Source organism: Apodemus sylvaticus, chromosome 23, assembly GCF_947179515.1.
Source record: "Apodemus sylvaticus chromosome 23, mApoSyl1.1, whole genome shotgun sequence".
Taxonomy (NCBI): domain Eukaryota; kingdom Metazoa; phylum Chordata; class Mammalia; order Rodentia; family Muridae; genus Apodemus; species Apodemus sylvaticus.
In genome coordinates this window covers 19267180-19289693 of record NC_067494.1, presented here as the reverse complement: position 1 = coordinate 19289693, position 22514 = coordinate 19267180, and the positions used below count along the sequence as shown (strand labels likewise).

Here is a 22514-nt window from a genome sequence, read left to right as displayed (position 1 = left end):
AATTTTGGAAAATAACTGAGCTGGAGATGAGACTTAGAAACAGAAATGTGAAGTGTTAATAGATTGGATAAGGGCTGGAAAATATCATCCTAAGTGAGGTAACCCAATTACAAAAGAACACACATGATATGCACTCACAGATAAGTAGAGCCCAGAAGTTCAGAATACCCAAGAAACAATTCACATGTCAAATGATGCCCAAAAATAAGGAAGGAGAGGCCACTAGTTCTGGAAAGGCTAAATGCATCAGAGTAGGGGAATACCAGGACAGGGAAGCAGGAGGGGGTTGATTAGAGGACAGCTGGAGGGAAGAGGGCTTATGGCACTTTCAGTGAAGGGGGATCCTGAAAAGAGGAAATCATTTGAAATATAAATAAAGAATATATTTAATGAAAAATTAAAAATGCAGTAAGTAAATAACTGCACTACTCACCAATCTCCAATGTTTCCCTGTCTGTTGTTCACTTGAAATACCTCCCTCCACAAGGCCTTTGCTCCTGTAGTGATGTCTGCACTGTGGTGAGCAGTTCCTCTGTAGGCTCCCTCAACTCAGAAGAGTTCTGAGCATTATTGGGGTAGTATTAAAAATGCTAACAAAGACACACCAGTCATTATTTTAGTCATTGTGATTATGTTATTATAACAATCTGTTATGTTTTTAAAAATTGAAGTAAAACTAAGTACTCTATAATTATATCCTATAAGTAATTACACTGTATCTTAATATTTTAGAATATTTAGCTCTACTAGAACCAGTTGAATTACTTTGGTCCCTGTTTATTTTTTATGTTTCCATGTTTCTGTACTGTATAATTGATTAGAGAGCTTAGAGGAGTGTTGTATGCATTTTAAAAGGAGCAAGTGAATGAGATTCATCTCATATAAAATTTGAATGTGTTTTGAATTAGGTATCCATGACCATTGGCTTTTAAATGCCTTACATAAAATTAATGTAAATGGAATAGGAAGTTTACTATTTAAAAACAAACTTTTTATTCATGAAAACATTATTCATGGGCATTGTTATTATCCACCAAAATATTTCATTTTATTCTTTATACAGCTCACCTAGTTTTAAAATATATTTGTGACAGTCAGTTCCAGGTAGCTAGTACAGGACAAAATTACTCCCTTAAAGCCGATTTACATCATGGTACCAATCCACAAATATAATAATATTAAAAACACTATCTTTCATCTTGTATCTTCATTATCTCAAGGAGAGTCTATTCTATGAACAAAATTCCAAACTTAGCCACAAAAAATAACGAAATCTAAATAGAAGTCTCTTTGCTCTTTAAGATAAAACAATTTTCTTAAGACACTTCTTCCAATTATCTTGTAAGATTAATAGATGCTGATTTAGGGTATAAATAAAAATTTCTATAAAACATAGGGTACTTTGGCTTAACCTCATTTTAATTTAAGCAAAGAATATTAATTTTCTCTTATGCCAAAAAGTACCTGCTAGCCAAAACATAAATCTGAATAGTAAACTCTTAACCAATGCAAATACTAAGAACTTTTGTTTCACTTGATAAATAATATAAATGTGATGGCTAATGTAGTCTCTAATAGAAATAAAGCAAATAATGTAACACATATAAGGTTATGTCTAAATACTTAATTCTTAGATTATAATATAAATCTATAATATAAATATAAATCTTGAACAGTTGAAAGAATAGGATCTTTTCCAGATGTTGTATGTTTCAATTCAAACAGCATAACCAACTTCATAAAGTAAATTGCACAATAACTTTCAGCTCCATTCTACACCTCTAACTCTATCAGGCTCTTTCTTGATTCTTTTTTGTTTTTAATTGCACCTTTGTTTTAGTGTAACAGAGGTCCTTTCAATAAAGAAAGACAATCTATGTATAAGAGGAAGAAGGGCATGATGCAATCAGTGGGTGAGTATACCAGAAAAGCTTTAGATGTCTCTTCGGAAACATTCGTAATGGAATGTATTTGCTCCTTTATATGAGAGGAGGGAAATCGGAAATATATGATCACTAGGCTTAGAAATAGACATTTCCAGTAAGATCTGAGACTTGACACTTAAAAATGGGAGAGCTACAAAAAAGTCAGTTTTGTAACATTTATATAATCAGGTTATTATGCCTCAAGGCTATAAAAGAAGAATGAATTTATTTTTAGAAATTTTACCTGAAATAAGTTGAATCATATGCAAAATGGGACCCTACTCACTTTGATTAAGACTATGATTCACCATACGAGCTTCTTCATCTACTCTCTTCACTTTTATTGGTTAGCTTATTATATACAACTCATGGTACCTGATATTTTCAGGCACCAACTGACCAAGACATACACTAAAGACAAAATCAAGGTATGCATAGGGCAATAGGCATATACCAAGGGAACAATTAACTTGAATACAAGTTAGTGAAAAAAATTACCAACAAGTTCTATGATCCAGGCCTGATATAGGATGTAATGTTAAGGATAATTTTCATTTCTCAGGGCTTTATTCCAGTTTGAAGAGGCTAGCATGAGTTGTCTACATTTACCAGAATAAACTCATACAGCAGATAGCTAGCACCACCTTAGTCCATCAAAAACATTTGGAGTGGCCAACAGAGGAACTAATTGTCGCTGATCAACATCAGCTGGAAGGTGGATAATGAAACCAGGATGATACAAATAATCCAGATTGAGTACTTGTATGCAGGCAAAACAATAATCTTAATTTTCATTACATTAGGTAGTGGGGCTGGGGTCACCTGCTGCATCTTGTCCAAAGGACTTAGAGGCATGATGATTCCACTGGACAACACTGTGTTGATATACAGGTCCTTGAAGTTATCCATATTAATCTTAGTGATAGAATTGAAGACAATCCCAAACATGCCTCAGGACTCTATGCCCAGGAAGGAGGGCTGAAAGGGTACGTCTGGACACCCACATCTCTCAATGATAATGATGATGATGATAATGATGATGATGATGATGATCATGACGATGAGTTGTCCATCAGGCAGAACTTGCATGTATTGCCTAAGTAAGAGGATGCAACTGTAGCCATCTTTTGTTAATATTTTAGGACAACATAGCACACATTGCCCCTCATCCGACACACAAGTCCCTCAGCAGCAATGGTGGTAAAGCTGTAGCCCTGATCATGCAGGGTTTTCTCGATGTGGTCTGTCAGGTCCTGGTCAGTCAAATGTAGACAACAATGGAAGTACATATTCATTATAAATGAGCACTGTATGTATGATTATGTGCATTCAGTCCATGGTAATATCCGTCTTGTCCCAGATAAATACAAGGATAGGTATGTCAGGTTGGCCACTTTCATGACTGGAGTACTGAAAGTTTCAAACATTATCTGAGTCATCATTCCTTGCTTGCCTTGGGGCTTATGGAGACCATAGTCAAAAGCACTAGGTGTTACTCAGAGGCCATAAACAGTTCAGTGTAGAAGTGATGGGACCATATTTTCTCCATGTTGTTGTACCAGTTAGTGAAAATGCCATACTCAATTGGGTACTTCAGAGTGAGGATATACCTCTTGTCCTGGTCTTTGTCACCCATGTAAGAGTTCTTCTGATTCATGCACACCATGATGTCCTGGAATTGGAGTAGTATAACTGTGGAAGGAAGTTATATATGGCCCCAAAGGCATCTTAACAGCAAGCCATGCCTGAACCATGGTCAATAAAAGTCAGGTTGTTTCTACCTCCTTTGTGAGCCTAAAAGGATAGTGAACCAATGCAGCTAAAAGACATACAGGGGAAAATAGTGGTGGAAAGTGAGTAATTGTTTTCTACCTTTTATTAAAACATATCATTGTATCATTAAACAGTCAATGTTGGCTGTCATTCTGTGTGTCTTTTTCACATTTTAAATCTCCTTTCTTTTGCAGTGCATTGTTGTCCTTCATATCACAAATCAGTGTATTTGTTGGTAATATTGAATTTGAGTTTATTTTATTGTGAGAAAATTACATAGGTTAAAATGTATTTGTTGCTTTGTGAATGAATTTACTCATGGTAGGGTTCATATGTGACCAAAAAAAGAATAAGCAATGCTTAATTTTTTTCTCAGTGAAAAGAAACATGATGTGGCCATTAAAAAGAGCAGATAAGAGCAGATATATAAAAATAGTTGGGCTAAAAATCCCAAGAAAAAATATTTTTTTGGTTTTTCAAAATAGGGATTCTCTGTGTAGCTCTGGCTGTCCTGGAAATCACTCTGTAGACCAAGCTGGCCTCGAACTCAGAAATCCACTGCCTCTGCCTCCCAAGTGTTGAGATTAAAGGCGTGTGCCATCATGCCTGGTGTAACATTTTTCTTAAAACAGGCCATACTATGTATCCCTGATTGGCCTCAGGATTGCTATTTAAAGACTGTCGATGAACTAACAGATATCCTCTTACCTCTAACTGTAGACTGTTTTGATATAATTGATATATCACATCACAACTGACATTAAAATGCATCTCAAATAGGTTATATTTGAGATGTGATAAGATGAAATCATATCTGTGGATGAAACAGAGAGGAAACAAGGATAGAAAGAGGGGAGAAGGAGAGACACACACAGAGAAACACACACACATACAGAGAGAGAGAGAGAGAGAGAGAGAGAGAGAGAGAGAGAGAGAGAGAGAGAGAGAGAGAGAGCAAACATAAAAACAAAGAAAATCAAGGTGAGAGTGATTAAGAGGGAATCAGTCAGGAAAAATACTAAATAAGTGTTGCCAGGTGATACTGGAAAGCTTTAAACATGACGAGAACCACAAAAAAGAGTAAGTATTCTTCAAAAAGTAATCAAGAATGACCTTTATATTAAAAGGCCAGGGAGAAGAGTGGCACTCAACAATTTAAACAAATACATACATACATACACACATACACACTTTCATGCATACATACACACTTTCATGCATACATACATACATACATACATAAAAATAAAATAAACAAGGAAAGAAAATAAAAGCAGTGGCTTGGTTTCCCAATAAAGCAAGTTTTCTCAAGGACAGGGAGAAGTATTGCTTCGTCATTCTTTTTCCTAGTATAAAAGCAAGGCAAAGACAGATTAGGTATTAGATTTGGTATTTGAAGGATGCTGAATGGAAGTGTACTTTATCTAGGTTGTTAAGGACAGTTGAGCACTCTTGAGGGACATTAGAAGTAGAGATGTCAAGTATAGAAATTATTCTCAAGAATCTTGTTTCTAAGTCTAGGAAAATGGTGAAAGATGAGAAAGCTGAATTCACTTACACACCATGCTAATGGTTGCATTTGCTCAGAGCTTAGATCTGTTCAAATTAATTCCATTGCCTTTTTGTGTTCTTCTGCTTGACTTTCCTCCATGGTCATATGGCCTTTGCAAAATGGACAAAGAGCAGTACATAAGAAAGGAAAAAATTCAAAGGAAGCAAAGACACCCAGAGTCACTTCTAATCCACCCATTAGAATTTGATCATGATAATGTCAATTCAAAATGAAGCAAATATTCCATTACATTAATTTGCATGAATGTAAAATAAAACCAAATGAAGAACCATTAGTGATACCGAGTAAGGATATGTTATGCATGTATGTCATGCCTGTGAAGAAGTTCTGAGACCCCTCAGATTTTGATCATCTTACACTGAAATGGGTCCAGCAAAGATGGCTATTTTACATTTGTTGATAATAATTAGTTTTATTACTATGAGGAAATATTATGTCTAAAAGCAATTTATTCTGCAGAAATCTTATTTTGGCTTTTGGATCTAGATCCAGAGTCCATCAAGCCCTGAGGACATGGTATAGTGGTGGAAAGTGCTTTCTTTATCCATAATCAGTTGTGCATGTATACATTACATTTATATATGTATATGTATTTATCTGTATATGGAATATATATATATGTATATATACATTTATTTTTTTATAATTTTGATGACTAAACCTATTTAAGCTCCTTAATTTGTAAACTTCCGACAAATTTTGTTGAATCAAATTAACAGAGATGGTAATAGATTAAGGTTTGTATGGGGCTATATCAGTATATCTCTTGCTGACATTTAATTGAAAAGTGTTGAAATGTGTTGAGACTTCGTGAACTGACAGATGACTAAGAAGGTTTAATAGCTATGAAAGAGAGTAATTATCCCCGCGGCCATATTCGCTGCCTGCCAGGGCAAAAGAGCTTCACTAGGTACTGTATCACCCCGAGCTTTAGATTTCTGGGGGTGCAAACCGCCAGCAGTCTGCCTGCTCTCAGGAACTGAGCACATAGGAGGTTCATCTGCCAGACTTCTGGGTGTGGGGCCTGTGTCCTGCCTGGAGACCAGCACAGGGAGAGAATCTCCGCGGCCATATTCGCTGCAAGCAGGAGCAGAAGAGCTTCACTAGGTACTTTATCACCCTGAGCTTTAGATCTCTGGGGGTGCAAATTGCCAGGGGTCTGCCTGCACTCAGGAACTGAGTTCATAGGCAGTTCATCTGCCAGACCTCCAGGAGTGGGGCCTGTGTACTGCCTGGAGACCAGCAAAGGGAGAGAATCCCCGTGGCCATATTCTCTGCCTGCCAGGGCAAAAGAACTTCACTAGGTACTGTATCACCCTGATCTTTAGATATCTGGGGGTGCAAACCGCCAGCGGTCTACCTGTGCTCAGGAACTGAGCACATAGGAGGTTCATCTGCCAGACATCCGGGCATGGGGCCTGTGTCCTGCCTGGAGACCAGCACAGGGAGAGAATCCCCGCGGCCATATTCGCTGCCTGCTGGAGCAGAAGAACTTCATTAGGTACTGTATCACCCTGAGCTTTAGATCTCTGGGGGTGCAAGCCACCAGGGGACTGCCTGCACTCAGGAACTGAGCACATAGGAGGTTCATCTGCCAGAAGTCCGGGTATGGGGCCTGTGTCCTGCCTGGAGACCAGCACATGGAGAGAATACCCGCGGCCATATTCTCTGCCTGCTGGAGCAGAAGAGTGTCACTAAGTACTGTATCACCCGGAGCATTATATCTCTGGGGGTGCAAATAGCCAGAGGTCTGCCTGCACTGAGGACTTGAGCACACAGGTGGTTCATCTCCCAGCTGGTAGATGGTGGGGCCTATATCCTTTGCAGAGAACAGCAGAGGGAGCTACTCCCAAGGCCATCTTTGTAGCCTACCAGGGCAGAAAAAAATCACTAGGTACTGTATTGTCCTGAGCATAAGATCTCTGGGGGTGCAAATCTCCAGGGGTCTGCCTGCGCTCAGGACCTGAGAACATAGGAGGTTTATCTGCAAGCTGGTCGGTCGTGGGGCATGTATCGTATGTAAGAATCAACAAAGGGAGTGACCCCCCACTCACCATCTTTGCTCCATAACAGAGCAGTCTGAGAACACCTGGTTCACCTTGACAATCTAAGTATAACATTGCTTGAGGTAAGACTGAGAAGGGCTCCAAAGGCACAAAAGAGGAAGGCAGCATATCAGTAATCTGTGCCAGAGGAAACCCAGTCAACCAGTGTCTCAGAAATAGCCCTAAAGGTCCACAATATGTTGTGGCACCAGCCAGTGACAATAAGACCATCTAACACCAGTGAGAGCTAGATGGCTAAAGGCAAGCGTAGGCCACAGTTCCAATGCTATTGGTATTCGGTTCAGAAAGTCTTCTGCTATTCCACTGCAATCAAGGCTCTTCACAATTTTCTCCTTTATCAGATTCAATGTATCTAGTCTCATGTTGAGGGTTTTGATCCAATTGAACTTGAGTTTTATCCAGAGGGAAGGAATAGGTCACTTTAAATTCTTTTGAACAAAGACATCCAGTTTGACATACACCATTTGTTGATGATACTTTCTTTTTTTGAAGTATGTATTTATGGTATGTATGATTCAGGTAGTATGCTACAGACCTAGGGATGGGAGTGGAAAATCAGACCTGGGATTGCAAGTTGGTACAACCACTCTGGAAATCTTTCTGGCAGTTCCTCTGAAAACTGGACATAGTATTAAATGAGAACCCAGCTATATCACTTCTGGGCATATACCCAAAGTTTCTCCAACATATAATGAGGATACATGCTCCACTATGTTCATAGCAGCCTGATTTATAATAGCCAGAAGCAGTAAAAGAACCCAGATGTCCTTCAACAGAGGAATGGATACAGAAAATGTGGCATATTTACACAAAGAAGTACTATTCAGCTATTAAAACAATGGCTTCATGAAATTCTTAGGCAAATGGATGGAGCTAGAAAATATCAACCTGAGTGAGGTAAACAAATCACAAAAGAGCACACACAGTGTGTACTCACTGACAAGTGGATATTAGCCCAGAAGCTTGGAAAACCCAAGATACAATTCGAAGACCACAATGAAGCTCAAAAAGAAGGAAGACCAAAGTGTAGGTGCTCTGGTCCTTCTTAGAAAGGGAAAAACACTCACAGAAGCAATTATGGAGACTAAGTGTAGAGCAGAGACTGAAGGAAATGCCATCCAGAGACTGCCCCACCTGGGGATTCATCCCATATACAGTCACCAAACCAAAACACTATTGTGGATGCCAAGAAGTGCTTGCTGACAGGAGCCGGATACAGCTGTCTCCTAAGAGGCTCTGCCATAGACTTACAAATTCAGAGGAGGATACTTGCAGTCAACCATTGGACTGAGCGTGGGGTCCCTGATAGTGGTGGTAGAGAAAGAACTGAAGGACCTGAAGGGGTTTGCAGCCCTATAGGAAGAACAATATCAACCAAGGGACTTCCAGAGTCCCCAGGGACTAAGCCGACAATAAAGGCATACACATGGAGGGAGTCATGGCTCCAGACACATATGTAGCAGAGGATTGCCTTGTAGGCCATCAATGGGAGGAGGGGGCCTTGGTCCTGTAAAGGCACAATACCCCAGTGTAGGGACATTCCAGAACAGGAAGGCTAGAGTGGGTAGGTGGGTAGAGGAAAACCCTCATAGAAGCAGGGGGAGGGGGAACCCTGGGAAAGGGAATAACATTTGAAATGTAAATAAAGAAAATATCCAACAAAAATATTGGAAAAAGTGAGAGAGAAAATGGAGAGACAGATGAAGACAAGTAGTTAGCCTACCTGTTTCTTGGGCTTGTATGGCTTACACTTTGCTAGTGAATACCTCCTGGTGTGGAGTATTTGGATAAAGCAATGAGTGGGTGGAAGCAAGATTGGAGGGGAAGACAGACGTGTATGATATTGTAAATGGCAGCAGTGGGAAGGGGAAGCTGGGACAGGTGGTCTGCTACAGAGCTCAGTGAGACTGGGTGATTTGGAAGAGATTAGGACAATGTAAGTATCTACATTTCGCTTACCCTTCTTCCTTGATGAGAGTGGTCTGTGTGCATCCCGGTGGTAGTGCCTTTTAGATGGGGCAGGGATAAAACCATGGATGGGGAGAGGGATGATAGGAGGGGAGGATCTGTATATTCCATTGGCGAAGGGGTTGGGGCTACAGGAGTTTGTTTCTATGGAGTATGAGTGATTTTAGTGTCTAAAACGGAATCTCTTACTTCAAAGGCCTGAATGATCACATGTTTTATAAATGCCCTCTGGGATAAAACAGAAGTCTTACTTCATGCCTCAGGTAATTTGTCCCCACAGAAGTTTTCTGAAAATGCTTGATGTAGGTCCAATTTCTAAGACAGTTTCAAAGTGATTTTTCCTTCTATCTCCTCCGTATCAAGATAAATTCTAAAGAGAGTATCAGAACTTTGAAAAACAATTGATAACATCAACGTTGAGCAGCAATTTCAAAACCTCATAGACATTTATGTTCAAGAGTCTTTTCTTCCTGTATTTGCCCATGTTACCCTGGCAAGTGTGTAAACAGTTAAGAATTTCTGACTTCATATTACTACTGAGGAATGTGCATTCATCATAAAAAATGTTTCTCCATTTCCAGGTAATCAGGAGCAAACTGTAAGCTCTTCTCAGAAATGAAAATGATACTCTTTTAAAGGAACAAAAATGACATTATAGTCTGCATGGCACCACTCTTTTATCTATGATTAACATCTTTAACACACATTCCATTGAGACATGTGGTGCTCAGAAGTTAAATGATTAAGCATCAGCCGATATAACAGAGATCAGGTAGAGGCAACACACTGAAAGCTAAGCCCCAAACTGGATTTTTCTTTCGTTCTTTCTTCTTTCTTTTTTCTTTTTGTTTTCTTCATACCCTGACAAAGCTTGCATGCTAACAGGGAAACTACAGGAGAGAAAGCATGAGAAGAACTGAGTCATCATTTATTTGAATTCAAAAAATAAGTGTGCAATTCATCTCACATAATTCTCTCTGACAGAAGCCTGCTGAGTGGTTGTGAGTAAGGCTAAAGTCTGAGGCAGAAGAAATGGTGCAAGCTGAGGAAATATGGGTTCTTAGTTGGGGAACCTGAGGGAAGCATAAAAAGAGCATAAAATAAGATGGAACAAACAAGTCATTGCAGATGCAAGGGGAAAGCTATAAGGCAACCAATAAGAGGAGAAATCTCAGAAAGGATTCGTTATATGCAGAAAGGAGCAATGAGAATCCACTTTGCAGGAATGCATACACATTCAGTGGCTTCCCCCCTTAATCCCATTTTTTTGTGAATGACAAATGCAAATTCAGTTTATTGACAGCACATTTTATCATCGTAGAAGAAACTGAGATTCAAAAATAATCATTTTTCTGGAAGAAAAAAATCTAACCTTGAAAATCCACTTCAGTGTTCATATATTTCTCACCAGTCACTACAAACCAATCTTCTCACACTGACATAATTACAGAACCCAGTCACAAACTAGAATGCCTTCTCCATATTTTTTAGCTACAGGTCTTCAGCCACATTTAGCAGAAGATGACTGTGAATCATTAAAACACAAAAGGGGTTCTTAGCAGAGGCAATTGAGCTTCCTCAAGGACAGACATCGGAAAATGAATTTTTAGAAGCCTCTCAGATCTGTCTTTCTGCAACTTGTCTTACTTCCATCTGAAAAGACACCATACTGATTAAGGTCAGAATGCCCTAAATGTTTTTAAAGCTACACCCCCTGTGTTCAAATTTTGGACCTATCACTAGCTAGCTAAAAATCCTGAAACAGGTCAATTAATCTTTCTAATCCTCCATTTCTACATCTGTTAAAATTGGAATAATTTAGTACTTTCCTGACACATTTGGAGCAAAAACATAAATTAAATTATATACAGAGCTTGGCACCATTTCTCCCTCCCAAGAAGTCTTCAGTAAACATGAACATTACCAAATGAATATTGTGAAGGACTGAAGTGGCCAAGTGGGAGTTGACCTGCCAGGTGGTTTCAATACAAAATGAAACAAAAAGAAAATCCAAAAAGCTTTATAGGAGTGTAATCACTAAATGCTAAGATATTATACAAAAACAATATTCTCTCAAGAAGGGAAGGCAATGCTAATCACGTTTGATTTGAGCAAAATAAACCATCCTGAAAAATAAAGAGAACGGTAGAGGTGCAGTGTAGGAGGAAGTCCCAGTCTTAGATTGGGACTTTTTGGGAGATTTGTTAAATTTAGTTTTATTTGGAGACCCAGGAAGCTGGATAACAATAAGGAAAGCATGAGTTTTTAACTCATGACTTCATCTATTGGTCCTATCTGGTTCTTATTCTACCACACTGTGATAATCCAAATACACCCATGGGCAAGGTAGGCAACAATCTGATCTTGCAGAGATTTCACATCCATACCCAGTTTCAATTAAGAAATTTAAATAGCTTATTTAAAATGGTGTTGTTGTCAGTTCTTTCAAAAGAAGCCAGTAGAGCTGAGACCTTAGAATAACGGTGTGAATTAGTCACCTATCAGCTTCATTCCCAAGTGTTCCGGCATGTTTTTGAATAATCTTGCCTGGGAGTGAATAATCTTGCAAAGCTCACAGAGAGCTGAGGACTAACCTTGCCACCACGAGAAGCTGATGTAACTGTTCTAGGGGTTTAGCTGAATCATCATGAATTTCCAATTTTTTCTAGGTTAGGTTAGAGTTTTGAACTCCATCTTTAGAGATGCCTTTTTATCAGTAAATTGAGAAGCTACTCTGAGAACAGGAGTGAGCAGACATAAAGAAATCCTGGCTAATAAATAACACCAAGTACTTTAGTCTGTGCTAAGAACACATCACAATACTTGACAGATAAGACATCAGCAGATTGTCCAACAGCCCTATGACAAAGTCATTTATATTTTTTTCTTATTACTTTTTTTAATTATTATTCGATGTATTCTTTATTTACATTTCAAATGATTTCCCACTTTCTGGGTTCCCACTCCCTGAAAGTCCCATATGCCCTCTTCCCTCCCCCTGTTCCTCCTTCCCATTTTCCTGTTCTGGTATTCCCCTATACTGTTGCCACGTTCCAGAACCAGGGGCCACTCCTCTGTTCTTTTAGGACATCATTTAATATGTAGATTATTTCTTGGTTATTCCAAGTTTCTAGGTTATTATCCACTTATCAGTGAGTGCATACCATGACTTAATCCTATATTAAGTAACAGAAATGTTAATGAACAAATTAAATTCTGTACCAAATCGATGATGGCAGGAATTTAAAGGAGAGAAGATTTTCTGTAAGTCTGAGAGATGGGATAAAGAGAGTTGTGCATCTTTTTCCATTAATGCCTCTATAGAGATGTCTAAAATACCCTGACTGACATAACCTTCTAGGAGGAAAAGGGTCCGAAGGGCAGGCAAAAAGTCAGCGACAACTCTACTCCCATGTCCTTTCACTTGTACCACAGTGAATCCAATGGAATGACAAAGTCAAAGACACTTAGGAGCCTAAGGGATCTAGGACACCAGGATAGCACAAACCACAGAATCAAAAAAAGCAGATGTCAAAGGGGCTCACAAAGATGGTAAGAGCAATCACAGACACATGGATCTCACCAAGCCCTACTACAAAGGATTGTTCTTAGTCTTTTTTTAAAATTAGATATATTCTTTATTTACATTTCAAATGATTTCACCTTTCCTTGTCCCCACAAACCCAGAAAGACCCACAAGCCAACCCACCCCCCCTGTTCCCTCATTAAAACACCTTCCACTTCCCTGTCCTGTTATTCCACTACACTGCTGCATTGAACCTTTCCAGGACCAGGGCCTCTCCTCCCTTTGATGTCTAGCATAGCCATTCACTGCTGCCTATGCATCTGGAGCCATGGGTAACACCATGTGTACTATCCATGGAGGGGCTCTCTATTCTGAAAAGTAACTAAGGACAAGTACATCTGTGGGAGTCAGCAGGTAGTGGAAGCAGACTGTGAGGAGGGAAGGGATGGAAAACTGTAGGTGGAATGTATTATATGAGAGATGAACAAATTTAGAATTGCAGGAGTAAATAAATAATAAAAACAAAACTATCCTGCCTGAGTATATATAGCTAGCAACAGCTCCATGAAGAGTCGAAATATATAGTCCCAGGCACATTATTCTCAGAATTCCCTCTCCTTTATGTTTGCTTTAGTTTTTACCCATCATTGTCTACTTTGTAAAACAGTTATATTTTTAAAATGTAAAGGTCACATTGCTTCTCATTCTTTCAATTTTCCTTGCTTACCCACATGTAAGTTTGGTCCATAAAATAATATTCCATTTGTATTAGTTTCTTTAATTCGATATCATGTATTAATTTGAAATATTCTTTATAGAAAATACAGATGTATTTTAATATTTTATTTATTTTTACTTATTTATTTAATTTAATATTTTATAGAATGGAAACTCATAAAATCAAGTTCAATAATTGGTCTTGAGAATAGTTGTTAATAATTCATACTATATTTATGCTGTGTTGAACCTATCCTATATTGATTCATGTTTCAGGAACTTGGTTACCAAATGATGAAGTTTATGAATGTGGTTTGACCTTAAAGGCTCTGATGTAGTAAATTGATTAAGCGCTTAATCATTTCATAATATGAGACAGACATTTGTAGTTGGTAAAAAGTAGAATGCAGGTCTCAGTTGAAAGAAGGTGAAGGAAGTGTTATGCTCTGACCCCAGGCTCTCTGGAGACCACCAGAGAACACCAGGACTCCAACTCATATGCAATAGTGAAGAGTCTTTATTCGACCTTGAGCTCAGACTTCTCCAACATCTTCAATATAAAGGATGGGTGTGGAAGGCCCCAAGATAGTACATATTTGTCTATTTATTAGTTTCAGCAGAGTGAGGGCCTTTCCAACTTGGCACTTACATGACTGATCCTCATTTGATAGTTACAGATTCGTGCATTTCTATTGGTGAGTAATGATTTTAGCTAGGGTACTTTTCTCCTAAGAGCTGATTGGCTGTTACTCAGGGTGAAGTATCTGTTTGCTAGAGATAATGTATGGCTATTGCGAGGGATTACTTGGTTCTTGAAACAAGTTGAAATTTTTCTAGTAACTGAACTAACACTAAGGACAAACATAATATAAGATGGAGTCTGAATGGAAAATGGAGTTTGTGAACTTTAGTGTGGGCTCTTCATTCTGGAAGAGCCTTGGTTAAAATGATGTGCCATGTTGATTTGCCGCAAACTTCTATTCATAGTGTTCTGCATTATACCATTCCAATAACTTAAAACTTTGAAACAGTAATCCAAGCAACCTCTTTAAGCTATTCACAAAGATGTGAATATCATACTGCCTTTAGTATAAAGGAAACACCAAAGTATAAATAAAAAATCAATTATTGGAGTAAAAATGGCAGACTTTTAAAATAACACATGTACATATTTTAAATTTGGCAAAAAAGCAAATTTTTGATGAAAAATTGAAACAATGAAGGAATAAATGCTCCAATTCTGTTTCTGGGTGACTCTGGCCATTTCAAATAAAAGTTACCAAGAATTTACGTTTACCTCACAAAATGATTCTCTCAAACTATTTCCTTCTTGAATGCATGCTGCAGAGACAGAAATAGTTTATAGTGACATAGATTTCAAAGCAATCCATTTGTTAATTTCCTAACTGATAAAATTTACTAGCTCAGCATAGACTGGAATTACAATCTTAAAAACCACATGGAGTAGTAATATTTATTGTAAATCTAATGCATCCAAAAATAGAAAGTGGGATACTAAATGTTTTGCTATCTTAATAAAGTTCAAATAATCATACATATGATAAATATTTGTATAAAATATTCATATTACATTATCACTAACACACTAACACTATATTGCATAATATCCATTTATATTATTTTAACATATTTTCTTTAAAATACATTTAAAATACGTAAAAGTAAACTTTTTGCGCTAGAAGAAATTGTCATCTCAGAAGTTTACTACTGAATAAGCTCGCCTTTTTTTACTTTTTTAAAAACTCTGGCTAGCTTGTTCAACTAAGTTCTTCTGGTTCAAACTCCTTTTCATGCTGACTGATTCAAACTGCCTTCTTTGTGCTACTCACTGAAGTGCTCTTTTGGGCTCAAACTGTCAATTTGTTTAATCTTCTGGCTCCTTATTCTCTGGCTTCCATTTCTTCTAATGACATGAATTGCACAAAATTCACAAACTGAATGGAACTCATGAATGAATGCAACTGAACTCAACTGCTCATCAGGAAAATGCTCAGACTGAACTCAACTAAACCTCACTAAACTAAAGTGAATTGAACTGCACTCAACAGAAATGAACTATGCTTATCAATGCTCTGCTCTTAAACAGCCTTCCTTTCCTGTCTGTTCTGCGATTTGGGAGTATCCCATTCTGACTCATTCTGCCAAATCCTTCTAGGATTCTTTATTTTATCTTCACTTCGATTAGAATGTCATTGTTTCTAATCAATTAGAACATCCTTCTTTGGGATTAAAGATGTGAACTAAAGGTGTGTCTGTTTTCCAGGAACAATGATTAGAAGTGTGCCATTCCAACCAATCACGTAGACCTAGAAAGTCTTTTTGATATCATTCCTTTCCAAAGTAGCCATGATGCTGGATTAAAATTCCTGCTCAAAAATGAAACAAACAAGAAATAACTAATTGAATTTAAACCATGTAATTTAATTCAAGAAAATAATTTCACTTAACGTTATTTTGAGTATAAAATGGCATTAAGCTATTAATACCATATGCTATTTCTTAAAACAATTTTAAAGACAATCAACCATCCCTTAAGACAATATTTGGAGTGTCTCAAAGGGGATTCTGGACCCTTTCTCCAACTTCCCTAGTTTGGTTCCTGGGCCAGGTGTTAAGACTAGATTCCAAACAGCCAAATATCTTAGTCATGAACTGAAATCTTAACCCTGAAATGATTCTTCTTCATTTCTTCCTAATTGTTTTAGGTGATTATATTAAATACCAGTGATGAATAATTTCTAATTATACATTATCTGAAATTTCATTATTAATAGACTGAGCAACTCTTTAATTTTATGATTTATTATTTAAATGTTATGTAACAGTAGTCATTATTAATTTATTTACCTAGAACATGCAAGGAATTTGTTAGTTGGTCAGAATTGAATTAAGTATTAAAATGTATTAAAATGTCTATGCATATTAAAGTATATTCAGTGCTAATTTTCAATCATTATTTTTAATTATGTAGTAAGTTATAAGTAAAGGAATTACTATAACCTAACTGTATTTTGATAATTTGATAAATGTTATGTGTCTCATGAATCCTGAGTTCTTACTGAGAAGGGCAAGATCCATTCAAAACTAATTCTTTAAAGAAATCATCTACATGGTAATGTGAATTCAATATGCCCAATATGATCACTGAAATAAAGCCAATTCTAATTAAACTGTATTTGTATAAGAACAACTTGGAAATAGAGTAACATGACTGCATATATGTGTTTATGTAACAGAGATAATAGTAATTTTATCTGTAATACATGCAACAGTCCTGTAAATGTCAGGATAAAATCATTCCTTAGGATAGCACATTTTCCAACTACCTGTTAGGTGGAAATCACTCCATGCTCATGAGGAAAATTGAAAAATCTGTCATCAATTTCTTTGATGCTTTTTTGTTTTTGGGGTTTTTTTTGTCAGACAACAATTCTTTAAATTAGGAGTTAAGTGTTGTACTGGCTGGTTTTGTGGGTCAACTTGACAAAGGCTGGAGTTATCACAAAGAAAGGAGCTTCAACTTGGGATTTGCCTCCAAGAGATCCAGCTGTGGGTCATTTTCTCAGCTGGTGCTCAACAGTGAAGGACTACTTGTGGGTGGTGCCATCCCTGGGCTGGTAGTCTTGGCTTCTATAAGAAAGGAGGCTGAGCAAGCCAGGGGAAGCAAGCCAGCAAAAAATATCCCTCCATGGTTTAGGCATCAACTCCTGCTTCCTGACCTGCTTGAGTTCCAGGCCTGACTTCCTTTAGTGATGAACAGCCATGTGGAAGTGGAAGTGGAATAAACCCTTTCCTCCCCAACTTGCTTCTTGGTCATGATCTTTGTGCAGGAATAAAATCACTGACTAAGACACGTATCTAATAAAATTACATGTAAATTACAAATCATGGGTATTATTAGACAATTCAGAGAAAAATAAATTATAATCTAAGCTTGTTATCATATGTCTGTAAAATCACATACACACATACACAATAACAAAACAAAAATGCAACTTAATCATTGGCATTTTCAATTCAAGTTATTGTATATAATTTAATTTTTGGATTGTATATTTTAAATGACCTTTAAAGAAAACTTTTCCACTATTAATTCCCTTAGGATAAGTAATTACATTTCTAAGTGTCTATTTTCAACTTCTATAATGATAGGCTAAATTTGAAAAAGTCAAATTATCTTTGAAGTCAAACAGATCCTGGAAAGTTTAATTTCATTCATTTATTTTCATGATATGTTCTTTATGACTGTATCAACACAGGTATTAAGAATATGTGAAATCCAATCACACTAATTGGAAGAATATCTGAATTTATTGCTATTTTATTAATTACTACAAGATGGTGCTAGGAAAATGCCCCTTGGTACCTTGGATCATGCTAGCCAATCACTTTGCACTTATATCATATATTATTCAGTTCTACAATATTTCGTTAATAAAATTACTGGAAAATAAAAAACAAATTGGTTTTGGGTTATTTGATTAAAACATTAATTTAATAGAATATTTGAACAATTTTTATTATTTTAGAAAATATATTATTATGTTTATAGAAATAAAATGACTTTATAATAAAATATTTATTCTTATTTATCTAATAATTCTTTAAAAGTATTTTATTATATAGTGAAAAACTACTCAATTTTAGAGAAAGTTGCAAGAGAAAGGAAGAAATTTACTATACTTTAATTTTTAATATATCTGATATCTAAAAGAAGTATTAAATTGCTGTTTTTACCATAGTTCAGAAAGAAACTTACTATATTAATTTTTGAATATATCAAAAATATAATTATATAGCTGAATTTGCCAGTGAAGTAGTACTCTTCAAATATGTTTATGAGACTTAGTAGTTTCATTTTTTTTATTGAGTTTTATAACTAAACTGCATGATATTGGTACAGTGACAGGCAGGTGGATAAATGGAACAGGATTGAAGATCCAGAAATGAACCCCAACACCTATGGCCACTTGATCCTTGACAAAGGAGCTGAAAACCTCCAATGTAAAAAAGATAGCCTTTTCAACAAATGGTACTGGTTCAACTGGAGATCAGCATGCAGATCAATGTGAATTGATCCATCCTTATCTCCTTGTATTAAGTTCAATTTCAAATTCAAATGGATCACGAACCTTCACATACTCTTCAGATACTCTGAAGCTAATAGAAAAGAAACTGTGGAAGACCTTTGAGGACAGCGGTACAGGGGGGAAATTTCCTGAACAGAACACCAATAGTGTATGCTCTAAGATCAAGAATTGACAAATGAGATCTCATAAAATTACAAAGTTTCTGCAAGGCAAAGGACACCATCAAAAGGACAAATCGGCAACCAACAAATTGGGAAAAGATATTCACCAACCCTCCATCAAACAGAGGGCTAATATCCAGTATATACAAAGAACTCAAGAAGTTAGAGCCCAGAAAATCAAATAACCCTATTAAAAAATGGGGTACAGAGCTAAGCAAAGAATTTTCACCTGAAGAACTTCGGATGGCTGAGAAGCATCTTATAAAAGGCTCAACTTCATTAGTCATTAGAGAAATGCAAATCAAAACAACCCTGAGATTTCACCTTACAACAGTCAGAATGGCCAAGATTAACAATTCAGGAGACAGCAGGTGTTGGAGAGGGTGTGCAGAAAGAGGAACAATCCTCCACTGCTGGTGGGGTTGCAAACTGCGGCATATACCCAGAGGATTCCCCAGCATGTAATAAGGATACATGCTCCACTATGTTCATAGCAGCCCTATTTATAATAGCCAGAATCTGGAAAGAACCCATGTATCCCTTAACAGAAGAATGGATGCAAAAATGTGGTATATATACACAATGGAGTAATATTCAGCCATTAAAAATAATGAATTCATGAAATTCTTAGACACTTGGATGGAGTTGGAGAACATCATACTAAGTGAGGTAACCCAGTCTCAAAAGATGAATCATGGTATGCACTCACTAATAAGTGGATATTAGCCTAGAAATTTGGAATACCAAAAACGTAATCCACACATCAAATGAGGTACAAGAAGAACTGATGAGTGGGCCCCTGGTTCTGGAAAGACTCAGTGTAGCAGTATAGGGCAAAACCAGAACAGGGAAGTGGGAAGGGGTGGATGGGAGAACAGGGGAAGGGAAGGGAGCTTATGTGACTTTTGGGAAGTGGGGTGCTAGAAAAGGGGAAATCATTTGAAATGTAAATAACAAATATATTGAATAAAAAAAGAAATTAAAAAAAGAATATATACTATTGATAAAAATTATCAATCACAAAATAATTTCAAATTTGCAAATATTGTAGTTAATTTTATGCATACTTTATTCATTTAATTAACATTATAAAATATTTCATTCTTTTTGAAGGTCTGCAAATATGATAGCACTAAACTCAGAGAAGTTAGGAGAGGGGAGACCTTAATCAGAAAATAATATATGAAAATATATTTGCAATAAAGTTTTAAAAAGAAAGAAATATCATATGATAAGTCTTCAATACCGAGATATTTAGAATGCTGTCAAGGGTGGAAGAATGTCTGTTGATGATAACCATATTTATGATATCTCCAATTATAAAGCAAAAATGTTTTTCATTCAATAGTTTCACATTTCTGTAATCAAACCTATCATTGTACCACTACTGAAATGTTTGTTTTCTTTCTTCGTATTTCATATAAGATATTCCAATCACAGTCTCCCCTCAGTTTCTCGATCACAGTCCCCTCCACCTTTCAATTGACATCTTCTCAGTTTCACTTCAGAAGAGAACATACTTCCCAGGTTTACAGACTGTAAACAGTGTAAGAAGATATAATATGATTAGGCATGAACTCGCATAACAGAGCTGGACTAGGCAACTCAATAGGATAAAAAGGGCTCCATGAGCAGGCAAAATAGTTAGGGATATACCATGGCTAATGCAGTGGGTATTTCAAATTTCAAAATTTGGGGTTGGGGATTTAGCTAAGTGGTAGAGCGCTTGCCTAGCAAGTGCAAGGCCCTGGGTTCAGTCCTCAGCTCTGTTAAAAAATTGAGAGTACTTATTAACTCATCAATACCAACTTGCATATAGCTTATAAGTACTAAGCACAGGAGAGCACTTGTGTTTTAAGTAGATAAATGTGGAATCATGTCTTGTGATAGCTAAATGACATGATACTCATGTGATATAATTTTCATGATTGAACAGTAGTAGAAAGAAAGCAACAGCAATTGAAAAGTTTGTTAGATCTATAATTTATTATATTGAAAATAGAGAATTCTTGAGTCAAGATAAATTTAGGGAAAATAAAATGCAGTTGAAGTTAAACCAGAGACCTGGGAAATGAGTATGGGGAAGATGGTTAAATAGACACAGAGATAGAAATAAATCATAATTTATATGCAAGTGACTAATAAGATTGTACTCTTAGACATGAACATTTCTGGAAAGCATAACTATGTGTTTGAGAAAAGGTTACTGGGTCATTTAATGGGGAGAGCTCTCACACAGCTCACAACTCTCCTTTAGTTGCTAGTTCTGGAATTAGGTAGGACATGGAATGCATTAAATGCTTTGGGAAGATAAATAATTTTACTACAATCTTTTGCCTGTTTCCTTGAATATTTGCCACCAAAGAGCTTTCTAGTATGGTTAACATTTTAGATCTGCTTTTTACAAAAATGTTAAATATGCTAATCTAAGCCAATATTTGGGGTATGACAGTTCTTTAAGCAAAATTAAAATTATTTATTGTGGAAAGCACACTTCTGTCTGAGACTATGATGAGCTACTGTATGATAGAAATGCTTTCAAATAGTATATCTGATATAGCTATGTTTCAAGAACACGTACATACTTCATCATAGAAGCTATCCAGTAAGATAATAATATGCTTGAGCAGCTATTGATTAATATTTCACAAAAGCTAAATGGTTGGTAAGTCAGCATACAATGTAATCCAACATCATATATCAACACCATAATTAACATCTCTTGAAAGTGGTGAGATGATATTTTTAAGTGGTGGGCAGAAAATAACAATTTTGACAATCGCGTGCTAGAGAGAGTATAAAACAATTTAGACTCTTAAGCATTGAAGACAATGCAATATAATTGTATAAACATCCTGGAGTATGTTTATCACAGTTTTTTTGTAAACTATACTGTAAATGGAAACAAGACAACAGAAATGACTTTGCACAATAACTTGTGCCTTAATGATATTGCCCGGGACCAACCTTCTAATATCTTCCAAGGGACCAATTCATAAACACATTTATATAGAAAACAGACTAAAGTCATGATCAGTAACCAAAGTGCACACAATTTTGATACATGCAGTAATTTAACGAAACTCTAATACATTATTCATGGTCAACAGATCTGATTTCATAGAGCTGTGTGCTGTATAATCCCTCTCTTATTATATTGATGAAGAAAAAATGAAAATGAATATTTCAGAATAATTTATCAATGTTATATGTGGGGCAAAGGGTAACTGTGTAAGGGCTGTAAATTCTTTTTACAATGTAGTGATGTGTTCTAAAAACAAATTATGTTTATTGCATGAAAATATACCCATGATAAACTGTGTAAAGTGGGTTAAGTAAGTAGCACTGAGGTTAAAAATGTTGAAGAGATGTCTCAGTGGCTAACTGCACTTATAACTTTTGCAGAGGACTTGCAGGTTCAAACACACTACCTCTCATCAGGCAGTCTACAATGGCTGCAAAACCACTTCCCTGGAATCTGGCATCCTCCTCTTGCCTGCACATGCACCTTCATCCATGTGATGCTCGCCCATACACTCAGACACATACGGATACACATAAATTAATATAACATATACAAAATACTAATACTAATGCCAATACTATTAATATTAATAAATATAAAGCTTTTCAAGCCTAACGACATGTGTTCAGTTCCCTGAGCCTCCAAATGGAGTGCTATCTATCTATAATA

The 22514-nt window shown here is 36.6% G+C and overlaps 1 long non-coding RNA gene across 3 annotated transcripts in view; it reads left to right on the top strand.

Moving 5' to 3' along the window:
• LOC127674152 (uncharacterized) overlaps nucleotides 1-22514 on the top strand; it is a 433706-nt gene that overhangs the window by 10615 nt on the left and 400577 nt on the right. The window lies entirely within an intron of this gene.